Genomic DNA, 18,491 nt, shown 5'->3' with positions numbered 1-18,491 from the left:
CAAGCATTGCTTTATTTCTAAATCATTAGTGTACATACTGCACAGATTATATTATAATTGAGCATACTTTCTTACAAGTAACTGACTATTTTCTCTAATCTGTTTAAAACATTTATTTTACTAGCATTGACTTTGAGATTTTTCCAAATACTTGGAGACACCATGAGCAAAGCCACAGTGTACAGTGTACTTAATGTCAGTGCACTTGCTGCCAGAATGATTAAGAGTCAAAAGAAATCGCACACAAAGGCCGACATAGGAGCAAATCTCCAACTTGCTTTACTTGAGAAGTACTGCAGATAAATGGATGGTGTTCTTCTATACAAGTGTAAATGGATAAGGTACTTCATCATCAGACTGCCTTGTACTTTAGCAGGTCTGCATCCAAAGATAGCTCTAAATGTACATAAATGACTCAGGCTCTGTAAACCAGAGAGAATGTACAGGACAGAGAGATCAGTCAATATCTCAGATAGTTGATAACAAGAGAATGAAGGTAAAAATTGAGAGGAACTTCCTATATCCAGGACTGGATTTAAAAAAGAACATTAGTAAGAAAATATACAGTGAAAATTCAGGGTATCATGTGTTCAAGAGGAAGCCATCTTGGCAGAGATGGTGCCACGAAGGATAAAGGAACAAAGTTTTTTCTCCACATTTGTTACTGGTATTATTACTACATTTTTTGTTGAAGATTGACCAAAAGGAGCTAAAATATGTATCTTAACATGAAACAATTAATAATAACTATGTCCTCTTATGCATAGAGAGACTAAAGCTACTTGCGCTTAATCAAAATACTCTGCAGGAAACAGTATCTTCCAAATATCCTTAGCCTCATAAAAGAACTTGTAAAAAAGAATTTACTGCCCAGGATCCAAAATTTGATAATGAGGTTTGCCTATTCCTTCAAGACATTTTACTTCCCCTGTATGCTGGAAAGGTTTCTAGTACTTGGGACCTCGGGCGCTCCAAGAAAATACTACATTTTTTTGGGGGGTCAACTATCTATTATTTATAGACCTTAGACATATAGCTGGCTGGAATGATTTTCTAGTCAGTGCTATATTTGTATTTTAAGTGTGATTAGTTTGTAGCTACATTTTAAAGATGACCGTTGAGTAACATCTTCCTTAGGGACCCTCAGCAGCTTAATGCTGTTGATGTTTTTCATCAGTCTGACCCAGATATCTGGTGACCCTCCAAAAGTTAGGCTGATTGTTCTCTGACTGACTGGTTACACCTAATACACTCAGGATACACCTCACTGGCTTCGGAAGCAAGGGAACCCAGTGTCCTAATTCCAAGACAGCCTTAGGCAACAGGGCACCACTCAATGCCTTACTGCTTTCAGCACCACGAAGTTCCTGTCCATTCTCCAGCCAGATAAAAGTGAACTCTGATTTCTCAAGGACCCATGAGTGTCCAAAAAATTCCACTCTCCCTTCTCAAATGCAAACATCAGATTCTTCCTGGGAGAGGTGAGAAATTTGAACATTTTTCTCTTTGGTTAGGGAAACTTCTCTTTCAGGAGGCACCTAGGAGGCATTCATACTTACTAGTACTTGTGTTGTATTCATTCCTTTTTGAGTCTGAGTCGCTCTGTGAAGGGCCAATTGTTTAGGAAAAATAAAATCTGTTCTAGCTCTATTTATTGAACCAAATCAAGGTTTTAATTAAACCAATATACAAGGAAATATTACTGATTTTTACAGAGAAAATAGGTCTGCTGCTTGAACAGACACTTGAAGACTCCATCTACTTTGAATCACCAAAAAAAATTCTATTTCATTTTTCACAATCCTCAAGCCCTCCTGCTTATACTCCAAAGTATATGTTGACTGGATGAAAAATAAACTTTAAAATATCTTGTTTTTCTATCACCTTTTTAGTCTGATTGAAGACAATTACCTCTTGTTTGATTCACTCTTTTATCTTTCAGTGTGGGATTCCATCCATATCGGTTGTTGTGAAATCTCCCAAGGTTATCAGCAGAGCCCAGCTTTAGAAGATGTTTCCTTGGCTTAATAAAAAGGAGGAAAACAATGGTACTTAGGTGTTTAATTCTCTTTCCACAGTGTACTTCTTTCAAAGATTTTGAAATGGAGATAGGAGACTTTGCAAAATAATTATTAAATCTTTAAATATTCTTGGCCATGGGAGATAAAATTGCAGAAAAAGTATATCATGGAACACCAAGGGGTAGAATAGAGGATGTGTAATGTGAAGAGACTAAAGGATGGCATCCTTGAGTCTCCATCAGTGCCTATATTCACCAAGCCACCTTAAGTAATCACGTCCCCTAAGGAAAATGAGTAGTCTTACTATGCAAATGCTACTTCATGATAATGCCTAGTCCCTCTTCCAAGCATATGGCTGTCATATAAGTTAGAAATTCTTGTAACTTATAGCTTCCTCATCTCTTATTCTAAGTTGTTATCAAGTTATGATAAATCTTGAATTCAAGCATTTACAAGTAGATAATATTAACAATGATCATATTAAAAAACCACACTAGTTAAGCACTTACTTAACTAGTGTGGTTTTTTAATGCACTTACTATAGTAAGTACATTATTAAGCACTTACTATAGGCCAGATTTTGTTAAGGACTTCTTGTGCATTATCTCACTTGTTTCTCACAGCAGCACTTGGGTGAAGTTGATACGATTATTTTCCCCATCTTAATAGTTGAGAAAACTGAATCTCGGCACAAATAATTTGCCGCAGGTCACATAGTGAGGGGCAGAGCTAAGAGACTAGCACAGGCTGGCTGACAGGAAGGCCCCAGTTTGCACCCACCATGCAATATTACCAAAAAGGTAAGGAGCTATTTGAGTTTATGGAGTCTGTACACACATGCACTTGAATAACTGCTAGGAAACAAAATATGAAAATAGCTTGGCTTGTGGGCAGAAAAATGCTTATTCCATTTCCTAGGATGCAGGCTGATGACAGAAAGGAGACCCTGGAGAACAGAAACACTTGGTTTCAGATAAAATATCTGCATGAAATATTCAGCTTTCCTGCAGCTTTATGTGAGCTGAGCACATTACCACAGGAACGGGCAAGCTGGCAGGAGCTCAGGCTGGGCACGAACCCCTACATCGCCCTATTGAAGACCTAACACATTATCAACTGGCAGGATCCAGGAGGGGGGCCAGGAGCACAGTTTCTTGGGGGTCATTGCTGGTTTGAACAAGATGTCAATCAGACCTGGGCTCCGGGTTGGTGTGAATTGATGTGGGTTCATGTCATTTAGCTAATTCTCTAAAGCACCACTCAAATGCAAGGAAAATGTGAGCTTTCAAGGTGAGCTAAATGCTGGCCCTGGGAGCTCAGTACCTTTGCTGTTGTTTGGATAATAGGTGTGTTTATTTTTCCTGTGTAATCTGGGCAAGAGCCAAGGTCCAGGCCTCTGGCTAAAGAAACAGAGGGAGTCAAAGGGAATTACCGAAGGGCTGGCTCCAGCTAATGGGTTCTGCTAGCAGATCCTTGCTCATTCCAAACATAGAGGCGGGGGAAGAGCCAAATTCATTTTGCAACTGGAGTTCTTCGGGTTTTCAGTCTCTTTGTAATATACTGTTAATGCGATTAAAATGGAGGCATTTAGACTTAAATGGTTGTCGGAATAAATTAGAGATATCAAAATTGGCAGAGTTTAGGTTTTGAAGAACTCCATTCTGTCAGCTCTCCCTGAAATTTAATCACTCCAATATCAAGCTATTTTTTTTCACAATATAAAGTTTGGCAGTGAGCGAAATCAACAGGGTCATAGCTCTGAAGACCAATCCGCTGCATTTTGGCAGAGGAATGATAGAGTTTCTAATGTGAGAGCATGCTTCTTTCAAAGGACTAAGAGGGGGTGAAAAAGATGTGTGTGTGTGTGTGTGTGTGTGTGCATGTGTGCACATTAGTACATGAAAACAGAATCAAAAGCCAGTTTGGTAAAACAGATTTTTTATGCAATCTGTTGTCTTTTAGACCTTTTCCATTGGTCTTTCAAAAATAAGAAGCAGCAAAAATTAAAATGGAAAAATGACTTTAAACATACATATGATGCGCACACACAGAGGGAGAGGGAGACAGAGAGAAAGCCCGTAAAGAAGGAAAATGTGAGAGATGCAGCTGTGTTTCTTCTATGCACACATGCACGTGTGCACAGTGACATTTTGGTTGCCTGGGCAGCAAGCAGAAAGCAACTTGACAGAGTAGAGTTAGCCATGCCTTTAGGGTCTGTCTCAGGCAGCTCTGGGAAGCTCAGAGCAAAATCTTTAAAGAAGCAAATTTGAATGTTTTTTAGATAATATTAATACCCCAGACTTTGAGTTTTTCTTGGTTTGACTGAATAGTCTCAGACTCCTTCAATCCAGTGGGGAAGGGCTGGGAAATAGAGGATTGACTCATTGGCCTGTGAATTAAGAAGAGTCTCTGGACTAGTTATTTCTCAAAGAATATATCTCCTGTTCCTACACACACACACACACACACACACACACACACTCACACAAACACTCAGATTAGGCACTATTCTATTCATGTGTGTCTACCAGATAGGAAATAGCATTCATTTTCATGGTGTTTTAAAGTTTTCCCTGCAGGTTACCCAAACATTGGCTTCTGGGGGAAAACCATAAACGGCTTCAATTCAAACTGTCTTTTGAATGATGCCTTGGCTAGCCATGAAAATAAGCTTTTCCCCACATGCCTGGGGCAGTACCAAAAAAGAATCAGGAAGTGGCCTCAATGAAAATGCAGTCTGGGGACTGGGAGAAATTTAATATGCTGTCTTTTCTCTGAGCTCATGAGTCTATCCTCAAGCAGGCCATAGCAAATAATATTTAGGGGTGGAAAGCACCACATGTAAATTACCCGCTGGGAAGGGAGTTTCACACACTGCCCTGTATCTGCCAGGGAAGAAAATGGAGCCTTAGTTCCTATGATGTGTCAATATTGGGCTTTTTACATGAGCAGACGAAAGGCAGAGTAGGCTGGGGTCTGGGACCAGGTTCTCTCCATTTCAGGCCTCAATTCTGTCTAGTTTGTGACTTTAGACATGTCACTTCCCCTGTTCAGGATTCTTATCTGTAAAATTAGGATGGACATATCAACCTCCATACCACTGTGGTTGAAGAGAACAAAGAAGATTCTTAGATGTCAAAGTATTTTAGAATGAACAAAGTGCTTTATAAATATAAGCCATGATGTTAGGGATTTACAGAGAGCAAAACTGAAGCATGCAAGTAGAATGTGCAGAGCTTTCTCCTAGAAAGAAAGAGGCCACATGAGGAAGAGGCTCCGGAAAAGGCAAGCAGGCTGGCTGCCATTATTGAAGGCGTGTGGCAATAAGAGAGGGCTAAAAGGGCCTTTCCCATCTCTGTCCCCAAGTGCCCACTTGGTTTGAGTGCCTTCAAGGTCAATTTGAGTTGAATATCTAGTTTGCTGTTGTGTGTTGATGTCATCGTTGCTGAGAAACTTGTTTTGCCCCCATCGATTATTTGATACGCTTTTCTAGAGAGTCTGAGTTTCTGATCTTTGCCCCTCTTTTAGTGCTAATGTAATGAAAACAAAATTATTTCCTCGTGATTTAAAGCCCTGGTTGATTCTCCAGCTGACTGTAATTTTGAGTCTGACCTCAAAATCCAAAGTAAGGTCAGTCATTGGTGGTGCATCCTAACTAAACACAAGACTGCAGAGGACAGTGGGAGCCCTTCCAGTAAAGGAGACCTTATTTTAATTCCTATAAGACCTTATTAACAAAGGAAAAGAACGGTACTCTCAGACCTCAGATACTACCAGAAACAAGATTCTTTCTGGGTGAAGTAAATCTCAATGTGTGTTGTTTTCTAAAAAGTTACCAGCTTTTCAAATTCCTACCTTGCTTGGTCCTTTAACAATCTAGATAGGACTCTTTCTATAAATAGCTTATCTGATGAGATTCCTGTTCCTTGTCTTTCTCTATGGTTTTGTACTTCCTCCTCACCTGGTGTGATAGACTGCTAGGCTCCAAGCAGCGTGATATTTTCATCCTTTGGCATAAGCAAAGCATAGGGTGAAAGTGAAGAAGGTGAAGATGATTCCCTCTCCATACCCACCAACACAACACCCTACATACTTCCCTGTCCCAATCGCCACAAGGGGCCCAAATAAATGATAATTTTGTCAAAATGTGATTAAATTTTTAAAAAATATGAACAATCTAGGTAAATCATAAAACCTAAGATAGAGACACTAAATACAAACATGCCTATATGCATATGTATATATACATATGTGTATATATATTTGATGAATATATCAAAAACTTTAAGCAAAAGGTAAGAAAGACAATGAGTGCCATCTCACTGAGAGACCTACCACTACATTTTTCAAATTGTCTCTACTTTAAATATTTTTTAATGCCAAACCAATATTCCTTGGAGTGAAAATTTTCTTCCTACCTTTCCAAGTTGTTCATCCAAATTATAATGTTTACTACATAAACAATGTCATAGCTCAATGTGCCAGCATACACTTTAGTGAATGAACTGTGTTCACAGAAATGGGTGTTGTGCTGAGTCAGTAGAAAATGCATTCACTACTAGTACTAGTCCAAGCTCAGGCAAAATTCTCAAAAGTTGGAATAATTAATGGTAATTACAATAAAATCTAAGACCCTTAGTATTTTATTGATGATGCTTCCATGTGACTAGGTGATGTTGCTGTAGCCACCATCGCCCACAATGTAATCCTATATAATAAAGAGCTAATATGCAAATGGTCATCATGCCCTCACACCATCACATCATAATGGCTTAGACACTCAACACTGGGGAGAGAGGAATGGAGACCAGCCAGGCACAAATGAGCTTGCAAGAGAGAAATGGGGACCAGCCAGGCTGTGGCCTGGGAGAGGGACAAGCTGCCCACCCTACGGTCCTGGGTGCCTGCGGCTGTGACCCAGGCAAAGCCACCGGCCCACGGTCCCCTGTGGCTGTGGGCAGCCTGGGCGAAGCTGGCCCAGGTCCTGGGTGCCTGCTGCTGGCCAGAGGGAGGGAAGCCTGGGTCCCAGGTGCCTGTGACCTATGGAGTAGGGAATCTTGGGTCCCAAGTGCGGGACAAGGCAGAGGTGGTTAGGGGTGATCAGGCAGGCAGGCAAGCGGTTAGGAGCCAGCGGTCCTGGATTGAGAGAGGCAGTCGGACATCCCCCAAAGGGTCCCAGATTGGAAAGGGTGCAGGCCAGGCTAAGGGATCCTCCCTCCCATGCATGAATTTTGTGCACTGGGCCTCTAGTTCTATCATATTGAGACAGGCCATTAGGCCAGGACAAGTGCAATAAGAAAACTGAGACCAACAGCTAAACAATTTACAGCAGATACTGAAGGTCAACTCCCTAAAATAACATCTGAGTCTCAGTTGTATTTCAGTTCCAGATGCAGAAAAGCAGCAAAACCAGATGGACTACACCAGACCAGTTGCAATGACTGATGACCCCTGTCCTGATGCTGACCAATCAGTGAAGACCATGGTCTTGGATGAGCACACCTAGAAAACTGATTAATATTCTGCTGAAATCCTCCCCTGAAATCTCCCCTAAGATTCCTGCCTTTGAGAAATAGATAAAGCCTCAAGACAAAGGACCCAGTGTGTGCTCTCCCTCTGGGGAGCAGCCCCTGCTATTCCCCTTCCCCTCTTTTCCCCCCACTTTTCCCCACAAGCATGCATCTCCTAAACTCTAAGGGACCCCATGAGATTTACAACTAGGGGAGCAATGTGCAGCAGCAGTTCGTCCCAGGGTAAGCCCTGAACCTGATCCCAAGGCCCCCTTTTCTCTGACTTCCCAGAGAGCTAGGGCAGCCCAACCTGAGCTCTCCTGTTACTTCTTCTATGCTAAGCCCTTCCTTATTTTACATCCTCAGATTTAATAAATGTTCCCTCATAGTCTTCTGGATTCATGTTGTTAAATTTTTCCTGAGCAAAGTCAAGAACCCACACACTACTGGCTGGCCCTAGACAGACCTGCCAAGGGCCAGGTCCCCTTTCTGGTAACAACATTGTTTATACTCTATCCATGCACCAAAGCTCAGTCAATGATAAGACAAACATTTTTTACTTTCTCTCAATATACTGGCACCACAATCTAGTAGCCTATCTCCATGGATAGTCCTAGAAGTAGTGCACTATTGAGTCAGTTGCCTGAGATACATGGTCATATGCCTATTCCTACTCTGTTGTATCTAGATATGCAAAAGAAAGTGAACTTTCTAGTTCAAACATGACCAGGATTATAGGTTCTCCTTTAAGGATTGAAGGAGGTGAGAATTTATAGAGAAACAGTGTTTCAATTACATGAACACAATGAACTAATAGGAACTCATCATTCAGCAAAGGGAAAGGAAGTATTTTTGTAGAAAATGAAAAAAGGGTAGCCACATCAGGGGAAAAGGGCACTAATAGTAAGAGTAGCTTTGTGTACCCTTTTATTCACTCATGCAGCAAATACTGTGGAGTGAGTACTGTGTCCATAGTCTGCCCTGCAGGTAATACAAAAAATCAAATAGACAAGAATTGATAAAACTCTCTGCCCTCAAGGGGCTTATATTCTCTTAGGAAATACAGACAGTAAGTAAAATATACTGTTTGTTAGAGGATGCTAAGAAAGAAGGATAAAAAAAGAAGCAGGGAAGGTGAAGAGGGAACACTGAGGGGTCATCAGCATTGAATGATGTTCTCATTTCTTGATAGTGTCACCTGGCTGGTCATGAAGGGTACCTGTGAGCTTGCCTGCTGACAAAGTCACAGGTGAGAATCAATTCTAGGCTGAAGTATCTCTGAGAAGACTTAATAACCCCCTTGAGATCCCAGTTCAATATTTAAAACAGCAATAGCAAGTTTCTTGGAACCTAGTTTATAACCCTCATATTTTACAATTTTTTTCTATTTTTGAACGTAAGAAATAGTTATAATTTTTGAAGTTAATTTATTTAAATTTTTACTTATGCAGATGAAACTTTGTATTGTTAGTATCAAACCATTAAATTGTCCTAAAGAATTTGGTTTCACCTCAGTGTAAGGTTGAGAAATCACATCTTACGTTCTCTGTTTTAAAAAGTGATCTATTGCCAAAACCGGTTTGGCTCAGTGGATAGAGCGTCAGCCTGCGGACTGAAGGGTCCCAGGTTCGATTCCGGTCAAGGGCATGTAGCTTGGTTGCGGGCACATCCCCAGTGGGAGGTGTGCAGGAGGCAGCTGATCGATGTTTCTGACTATCTATCACTCTTCCTTCCTCTCTGTAAAAAATCAATAAAATATATTTAAAAAATAAATAAATAAATAAATAAATAAAAAGTGATCTATGTTATATATATCCTGTTCCTTCCTGGATTCTTTCTTTGCTCCCCGCCCCTTTGGTTCTCATCTAATTGGCTCCTTTCTATTTCTTATAAAAGAATCCTTCATTATTTAAAGAATGAGTACCCATTTATAGGTTTATCCAGAATTTTAGCATGGAATATTCTATCATAAGTATACTTATAACCAAATGGGATGTGAGCCACTTTACAGATGGGACATCCAAAAAGGCTATTGCTGGCTCCCTCCCCAAATGGAAGTAGATTCTTTTGGCTCCTCTTCTGGGTGGCATGCCTTCTGCCTCACTCCCTGGGTCCTGCTTTCCTCAGGATCTTTCTTCTCTTCCTCTCTCAAAATTTTCAGATACTAGTACTAATGCCAGCTACCAATACTTGAGCATGTTTGACAAACACTTTCTATTGCTAGTCCTTATAAAAACCCTGCATCTAGTATACAAGGAAAGAAATACAGAGAGATCAAGAGATTGGTTCACCTAATGGCAGAGCTAAAAATTAAACTCTGAAGGCAGTCCATCCTCCATGCTGTGTGACCGCCTGGGTGATAGCTTGTCCTAGACCATTTGCATTTAATCATGAACATGTTCAGACAGTGAAAGATAGATTCCACAATCAAACTTCCAGTCACTGGAGGGGACAGGTTGCGATAGGTCCCTGATACAGTGTATTTGCTCTAATTCATGTCAATTCAGCCAACATTGATGTTCATATATGTTCAATCAGTACATACATCTGCCAAGTTCTGTGCGAGAGATCCTGGGAATGATAACAGGATTGTCATAAATCACATTTCCCTTTTCTCTTCCTTAATAATCTATCCCTCTTTTCTGGAAAGTTCAAGTTGTGGAACAACGTCCTCAGTACCTTGTTCTTCTATTTTACATTAAAAATAATTCTCATCCTGCCTTAGCAGAATCTATGATACTAGTTACGAGGGATGTCTAAGGTTTTCATTCCATACCCAATATTGACTGCATTTTTAAAGTCTGCATTTGGGCTGGTTATCTTTTAGAAAACAGTAAGCATTTGATAGATAGTATTTAGTATGCCTGGTATTTAGCTTATACAGAAATAAAGGACATGAAAAAGTCTAAAATTTATCACCAAATTAACCAGTAGAAGCTTGCAAAGGGTCACAAAAAACACACAGTACCTTAAATTTGACAAAACTACTCCCTTTTCCACAGACACGAGGAAAATTACTAAGGCAATTTTCTTGTCCTTTGACTTTTTAATTATTTTCAACCCAAATGAGACATAGCCAATTTCTTCATCTGCTCCCTGTATGATTTTTAGACTCTCCACCTTCTCTGTGGCCCCCAGCGTATAGCTTACTTTTATCTTATCCATCTTAAAATGTCACTTTCAGAGTTAAAGATGGTATCTCTCTAGGGACCCAAAGACAGAAGTTCATGATTCCATTGATCTGAAAACAATTTTTATGTTGGTTTAGAATGGTGTCTATCTGTTTAGCAGTTCTCTCACAAGATTGGTTTATGTTGAGCTAACCCACTAAGATCTTTTCCTCACAAAGGTCTTTAAAACCAGTCCTTCTCCATCTTTAAAATTAATCAAATTTAATGAAAAAGCATACATTTAAAAATCCTCAAAATTAGAAATTTCTACTTATGCAGATGAAACTTTATCTTGTTAGTATCAATATATCTACTTAGTCTTTTGAGATGTTTTTGAATTTTGGTGGTTGAGGGGAGGTAATGGTACTGATGAAATGAAATTAGCTATGAAAAGAAGCAAATTAGTCATGTGATGAAAATGGTTAAAGTTAAATGACAGATACATAGAGGTTCATTCTACCATTCTATTTTTGCATGTACTTAAAAGTTTCTAAAATAAAAGGTAAAAATAAAATTGCCCATGCATTATCTTCTTATTTATACTTATCTTTAGCAATCTTATCTGACAATACAGCAGAAAATTTGCCCAGTGTTCTGCTAAAATCAAAATACATTTTGTCAAAAACATTCCTCTCAGTTAATTGTCTGGTAAATTTATTAGACTTCCCCAGACATTGGAATTAAACATTAAAAAATAAAACAAAACAAAACTTTAAAAATTACCAGAATCTCTATTCGTTTTTTTTTTCAATCTTGACCATTACTTTGTTATAATATAAAGATATTGCCTTGCTGTTCTATTGCTACCATTGCATCAAAATCAGTGACTTTGATATATTTTGGTAGGTTAGTTATCAACAGAGTTGAGTTAAAGGGTAGATGGCTCAGGGCATCCATCTATGAGAAGAGCTAAATGTCATTGGGTGCAAAGACATCCATGGGGATATAAGTAGAAGGAATAATATTTATCAGAATTCCTCTTGGGAAAAGAATGGCAAGAATTACTCTGATGAGACAACAAGATGAGAGTAGAGTCTTCCAAGACTCATGATCTCAGAACAGAATTTCCAACTTGATTCTGAGGATAGTGAGTTGGGTAAGGGAAAGACATATTTGCAATGTGATTGTTTACAAACATCTGGGATCTGGAGTGAATCACTCAGAACAGTTCAGCACAAAGCAGCCTTTCCGATGGTCAGGAAAACAGGTTGAGAACCGCTGCTGTAGAGCCTAAGACCATCGGAAAACACAGATATTTACATTATGATTCATTAACAGTAGCAAAATTACAGTTATGAAATAGCAACCAAAATAATTTTATGTTTGGGGGTCACCACAACATGAGGAACTGTATTAAAGGGTCGCGGCATTAGAAAGGTTGAGAACCACTGCTCTGGAGTCACCTCTTGTTAAACAGGAAAGGTTAGCATTTAATAGTGAAGGCAAGGGAATCTGAACAGATAAGGGCCCCAACTGTTCTGGCTGCATTTGAACACTCCCAGATCCTCTTATCTCTGCCCAGAAAATCTGCTGTTTGTGAGATATTGTTTTAAGCAGAGGAAGGACAAGGACTGCAGCATATACAAAGAACCACACTATCTTTTCAAAAGAATACTGAGGCAGAATAAATGAAGAGCTGATGCTTTGCAATTTTATCGGGTGCTACAACAATATACTGTATTTCCCCACCTGGATTCAATGCACTAATCCTCTGGTAACTAAACTTGAAAATATTTACACCAGTATAGACATATTGTAAGATTCCTATGTTCGCTGTTTGCACTGCAGCTCTGTGATCTATATTGTTTTATGCCCACTGTTTCACAGTACTCATATGAAGAAATGTTCTGAGCTCAGAAAACCCCAGGAGGGAGTGGAAAGGGGTCAAACTTTTTCTTGTGGAGGAGACATTCAGCCAGCATGCCTTTGGGTTCAAGGTTATTTCAGACCAGACAGTAAAAGAAAAAAAAAAAAAAGTATCTAGCCCCTATTCAACATATCCCCTCTCTTTTATGTCTTTTCTCGTGGGACAACTCTAACTCAACCTCCCCAATTCCCTAGAAAGTACCATCAACACAGGTCATGATTATTTTCTACCATGGAAGTTTTATCCATGGATCCCTGACCATATCACCTCCTCATTTACTAGGGACAGTTGTAACAAGTGATTTCTGTCCATTATTTTGGTGACTGTTCAACATGTAAGCTCTTCTTCCACTGTCCTGTGCTTTTCTTCCTATTACCAGACTTTTCCTTCCTCCCCTGCCTCACAAACTTTTCTTTGGTGCACATTCTTATCCTATATCTACCACTCCCTATGCCCTCAGCCCTTTACTGAATATTACCACCACATTCTTGCTATAGCTGGTGCTTGACTCGCCCTGAAGACATTGTTTCCCCCAAGTGGAGGCATCCCAATTCCCACCTCCAGGAACTTGGGAGCTTACTCCTCATCACTAAAATTGCTTCCAGGTCATGAGTCCTCTTCTTTCTCATGTAAAAATCATTACTCTTTTGAGACATGGGACATCTGACTAAATCACCTCTCCTCATCTCACTCCTTTGCTAAATTCCTAGGTCTGCCCCTCATTTTTACCTGGCTTATAGCCTTATTCTCCTCCCCAAGCCTAATCTCCATTGTGAGTTACCCTCCTGTTCATATGGATCATCCATGCAATACCCTGACCAGTTGAGCTTTTGATCTCAGACCTAATGTCCGTCACCTTTCCCCACTTCAGCTCTTAATTCTAATTATCCCATTCTCACTAACCTTCTCAGATCATGCACCTCTATATTTTCAGCCTTCTCAACCCATGAGGCCCACAGCTTCTATTTTTCAGCCTCATCAAGAGCTTAATCCCTCTCCTATTCTTCTTTCTGTCCATCAACCTCCTCCCACCTTTACTGCTTTCTTAACCAACTTACACCCCGTTACACATCACTTCAGTCACTTCAGTTTAATATTCTTGCCTGCCTGTCCTTCTATTTCATGTGCCCAGCTGCATCCCAACCTTGGATTAATCTAGTTATAGATCTTCTCAGTTCTTGCCTCTCACAAGTGATGATTCTGGTGAATATTACACAGCCACGTGTATTCATGCCACTCAAATCTTACGGCCTCCAAACACAATCTTGTCTTTTCAGTTTGTCCAAATTATTGACTCCCTTTTCTCTGATTTTATGATAAGCCACCCCTGCTTCTAATGAGCATTTTTGGGGGTCTAATATGAGTCCATCCGGCATGATTGTCAGTTCCTTCCACCCTTCATGAGATTGGTCTCATTTAGAATTTCCCTCATGAAGGGTGGAAGGAACTGGCAATCATACCAGATGGACTTATAAACAGGGAAGGTTGGGTCATCCAATCAGAAAAGAGGAAGTTAGGATGACACATAAGCACAAGACCACTGACTTGAAAGCATAGTTTTTTGACAGGAAAGTTTGGGAAGAGAAACACCATTCTATTCAATAATTTTATTTCCTTTGTAACATAGAAAACACATTCACATAAACATTTATTACTTAATCAAATGATTTGGAGTTTGTAACAAGGCATGGTATGCATCAGAATCCAATGAGACTGGCAACATTTCTCATTTAAACAAAACATTATTTTAATCCTGCAGTTTTTAAGCAACATTGGCTTTCTTAAACTAGAACTGAGTCACTCATAAAAGAGCTATAAGACATCATTATCTGCCTCTAAACTCTTGTATGCCAAATCCCTCACTTTGCTTCCAGGGTTATTTTTCTAAAACACAGGTCAGTTTGAGGAACTTTCCTCCTCAAAACGTAAGTGGCTTCCCACTGCCTTGGGAGTACATTTCTAGCACAGTGTTCTGTTGGTGCTGCAAGGGTTCAGGAAGCCCAAGTTCGGGATGCCATTAATGTCGGGATGCCATTAATGTAGGTGCTCTTGTTCCAGCATTATAAAGGATTCAGCAATCTGGAGAAAGGCTGTGCATAGATTAAATAAGAGTCCAAAGACGAAAAATAATTTTGAAAGGCATTGAGGGTCAGAGGAGCTTCAGCTAAAGGAGTTAAAGTCTTTCCTTGTCTCAGGACCCTTGCTTTTTATTAACACAATTTGTCCTAAGGCAAGGTGGAGATAATACACTTCAAAGGGTAGGGTACAGAAGCATTGTCAGATTGGGGAATAGCCTACAGCTGTTCAGGTGTTTGGCCAACAAGAGGCAATAGCATGTAGATTAAAATGCCCTGAGCTGTCTGGCAGCTAACAATCACCCTATTCAGGTTTGGGGGAAGTGCCTTTCAGCCATTCCAACAGGTGATTACATATGTGACTCAGCCCTTATTGAGACCAAATTTCATCAACCTTTTGATGAAACTCTTGTAATTATGACATGCTGGAATTGGCTTCTGGCAGTGTTCCAAATTCCTCAAATTCCTTTCTGATTCTCTTGGTTCACCACCCAGAGGTCTCTGGATTAATCATTAATCGCCTTCCAAAACTTTGCTCAGGCTGTTCCTGAAGCTTGTTTGCCCTTCCCCATTGCTCTGCATTTTAAGATCCTTTAGTCCTCACTCTACTGTACCCTCTCCCTGAATCCCCTATTAATACGCCGATCTGAAGTCCTCTGTGCCTCCATGGAACTCATCAAGCTCTGTCACACTCAGCTGTTGCATATTGCCTAGTGTGGTAGCTATTTGAACTCTGATCTTCACTGCATTACAATCCATTTATTTAATACTAATGCTTCCTTGAATTTCTTATGACAGTGATTCTCAAACTTAAGCAAGTATCAGAATTACCTGTGGGCTAGGTAAACACAGATTTCTGGGACCCAGAGTTTTTGATTCAGTAGTTCTGTGGAGAGTACCAAGAATCTACTTTCTAATAAGTTTCCAGGTGATGCTGATGCTGATGCTGCTGATCAGGGACCCCCTGCACTATAGGGTCTAGCACAGTGGTTCTCAACCGTTCTAATGCCACAACCCTTTAATATAGTTCCTCATGTTGTGGTGACCCCCAACCATAAAATTATTTTCGTTGCTACTTCATAACTGTAGTTTTGCTACTGTTAATGAATTGTAACGTAAATATCTGTGTTTTCTGATGGTTTTAGGCAGTCCTGCTAGTGGTTCTCAACCTGTGGGTCGCGACCCACAGGTTGAGAACCACTGCTGTAGAGCCTAAGACCATCAGAAAACACAGATATTATGTAAGAGAATTATGTTTCTAAACATCCTTTATCTGCTCTAAGAGACTTAAATAAAAAATAGATCTAAGCCTCTAGACAGTCTACTGGGTTATTCCTGGGTCCAGACAACCTTCTAGTGTGGAGGTGGAGGCCGGCCATGTAGGGTGGAGGGGACTGTTCTCCCTGGACCAGCATCAGCATCAGCATCATCTTACAGGGGTGGGCAAACTTTTTGACTCGAGGGCCACAATGGGTTCGTAAACTGGACCGGAGGGCCGGAACAAAAGCATGGATGGAGTGTTTGTGTGAACTAATATAAATTCAAAGTAAAGGAGCAGAGGGGAGAGCAAGAGAACCCTCCGCTCTTTTGGCTCCGGGGGCCGGATAGAACAGCCGAACGGCCGGATCCGGCCCGCGGGCCATAGTTTGCCCACGGCTGATCTAGGACCATGTTAGAAATACATGGTTCTATACCAAGGATGTGCAGAATGAGAAAATCTGGGGCTGGTGCCCAGAAATCTTTATTTCAGCCAGCCCTCTAGGTGATTATGATGCAGGCTAGCGTTTAGAATCACTGCTAGTGTTTAGTTATCAGGAAATTAGGCAAGCCTCCAAACCTCTTTTCAATGACTATCTCCAAATCATAAGCAAGTAGTGCTTTGAGCCAAATTCTGAAGATTTTCCAAAGTTGTTTTTGACAATAAAAGGCCTTAATTTTTGGAGAGATTTTAGAAAATGCAAAAGCATGGAGTGTTTTGCTCGTGTATTTTTTTTATTTGGAAATATTGTTTTGAATGTAAATTTGAGAGCAAACATTTAAATCATAATATAGAAAAGGCTTTGCTATAGAAGTTTAGAGTTGAAAGATCACTTGAAATATCAGATCTAATCCTTATTTTAGAGTTGATAAAAGAGGCTTAGATGGTTGAATCCCTGGGACCCCAGAGTACTGTCCATCCTGCTGTCTCTGTCTTCCATGAGGCACTCCCCACTTCCACTGGGTTTGTGCATAAGAAAGGGAAGGTTAAATAATAATAATAATAATAATAATAACAATAAATAGTGTGTTTCATTTACCTTGGTCATCATTTACCTTACCCTATAAAACAATACCCATTTATAAAGTCTCCATACAGTAATTCAGAATTTCTCTCTCTTTGCATCTCTGTAAGTTATAATTTTCATTTAATTATATATATATATATATATGTATATATATATATATATGTCATGAACTATCCTTTGAGACTGATCATATTTTAGAATCATATTCATTCTGGAAATATTCTCCTCACTCAATACACACACCACATCCATACACATCACATGACTGTATCCAATTGCAGAATTCCCTCTCCCTGCCGCCCCCCCCTCCCGCCACCCCATGAATCCTAAGGGGTTCCATAGAGCCCAAGTAAGAATTATTTCTGCTTTAAGAATTTCTCATTTAATACCAGGGATGAAGAAATATCCTTTCCAAATTATCCTTTTCAGGCAAAGACTTTCTTTAGGAAACTTTTTTGCTTCTCCATGAATCCCATAAAAATAACCACCACCTTGTTTCTCTCTGCTTCACCTCCGAGGCCCCAGACTCAGTCCTGCATCTGCACATGGCCAGCAGCAGTGTTGAAGAGGCAGGCCCTCCAGTTTGTCCTCTGTAGACAGTCTATCTTCTGCTGCACAAATTCTCCTGTCTTGCCACACTGCACTGTCAATATTACTGGAGCATGGAGCAAGCTCTGCCTCATTATACCAGAAATAAGTGGGACATACAACTCACTGCTGCCTGCTGGACATACAGATGCAGTAGAAATTTTGTGCACATTTGGAAAGCCTGCTTATTTTAGGATTTTGTTTAGAAATGAGTCACTTCTTCCTTGTTCATTTTCTCCTTCGTGGCTCTGTCTCTGAGAATAATAAAATTTCCTACTAGCTTCCACAGAGAGCCGATTAGTTTCAAATGTGTTGTAGTAAAGAAGCTTGTCCAGTGAAAGTGCCAAAGGCACAAGTCACAACCAATTTACCGTTTGCACAATAAATAAAAAGCTGAAGAGGCCAAAGGGAGGGTTTGAGGTGAGTGCAAAGGATGCCCTGGAGCAGTGAAACCTGAGGGGGCCACAAAGCCCATAAATATCAAGAGGACATTTAGAGGGCCGACAACCTCTGTTGTGTGAACAGACATTGGAGTACAGACACCCTTATTAGGAGGTCCCAGGTAAAAACGTGAAAGTCTTACTTACTTAGGTGTAGTTACTTTAGAATTACTTAACACAGATTGGTTGATTGAGTACATAAACCACAAATCAAAATTTAAAAGATTCATCATGGATTCAGATATTTGAATTGGGATGGGTTAGGCCAGTGGTCGGCAAACTCATTAGTCAACAGAGCGGCAAACCGCAGCTCGCGAGCCGCAGTTAGCCGACCACTGGGTTAGGCAGTTAGACTGACAAGCGAGCTGACTGGCGCTAGGCTGAGAAAAGTACATACGTGGGTTGCTTCACTGGATCAGGTCAGTAACATCAGTGGGAGGACTCAAGAGGTCTGATGAGTGGGCAGTACTCCGTCAACCAGGTCTATTTTTTTTTTTCTAATATGCTGGCAATTTTCTGAAACATTTTTACTAGC

Source organism: Plecotus auritus (genome assembly GCF_963455305.1).
Source record: "Plecotus auritus genome assembly, chromosome: 4".
Classification (NCBI taxonomy): domain Eukaryota; kingdom Metazoa; phylum Chordata; class Mammalia; order Chiroptera; family Vespertilionidae; genus Plecotus; species Plecotus auritus.
The sequence above is the reverse complement of the archived record's forward strand: the minus strand, read 5'-3'. Positions refer to the sequence as shown.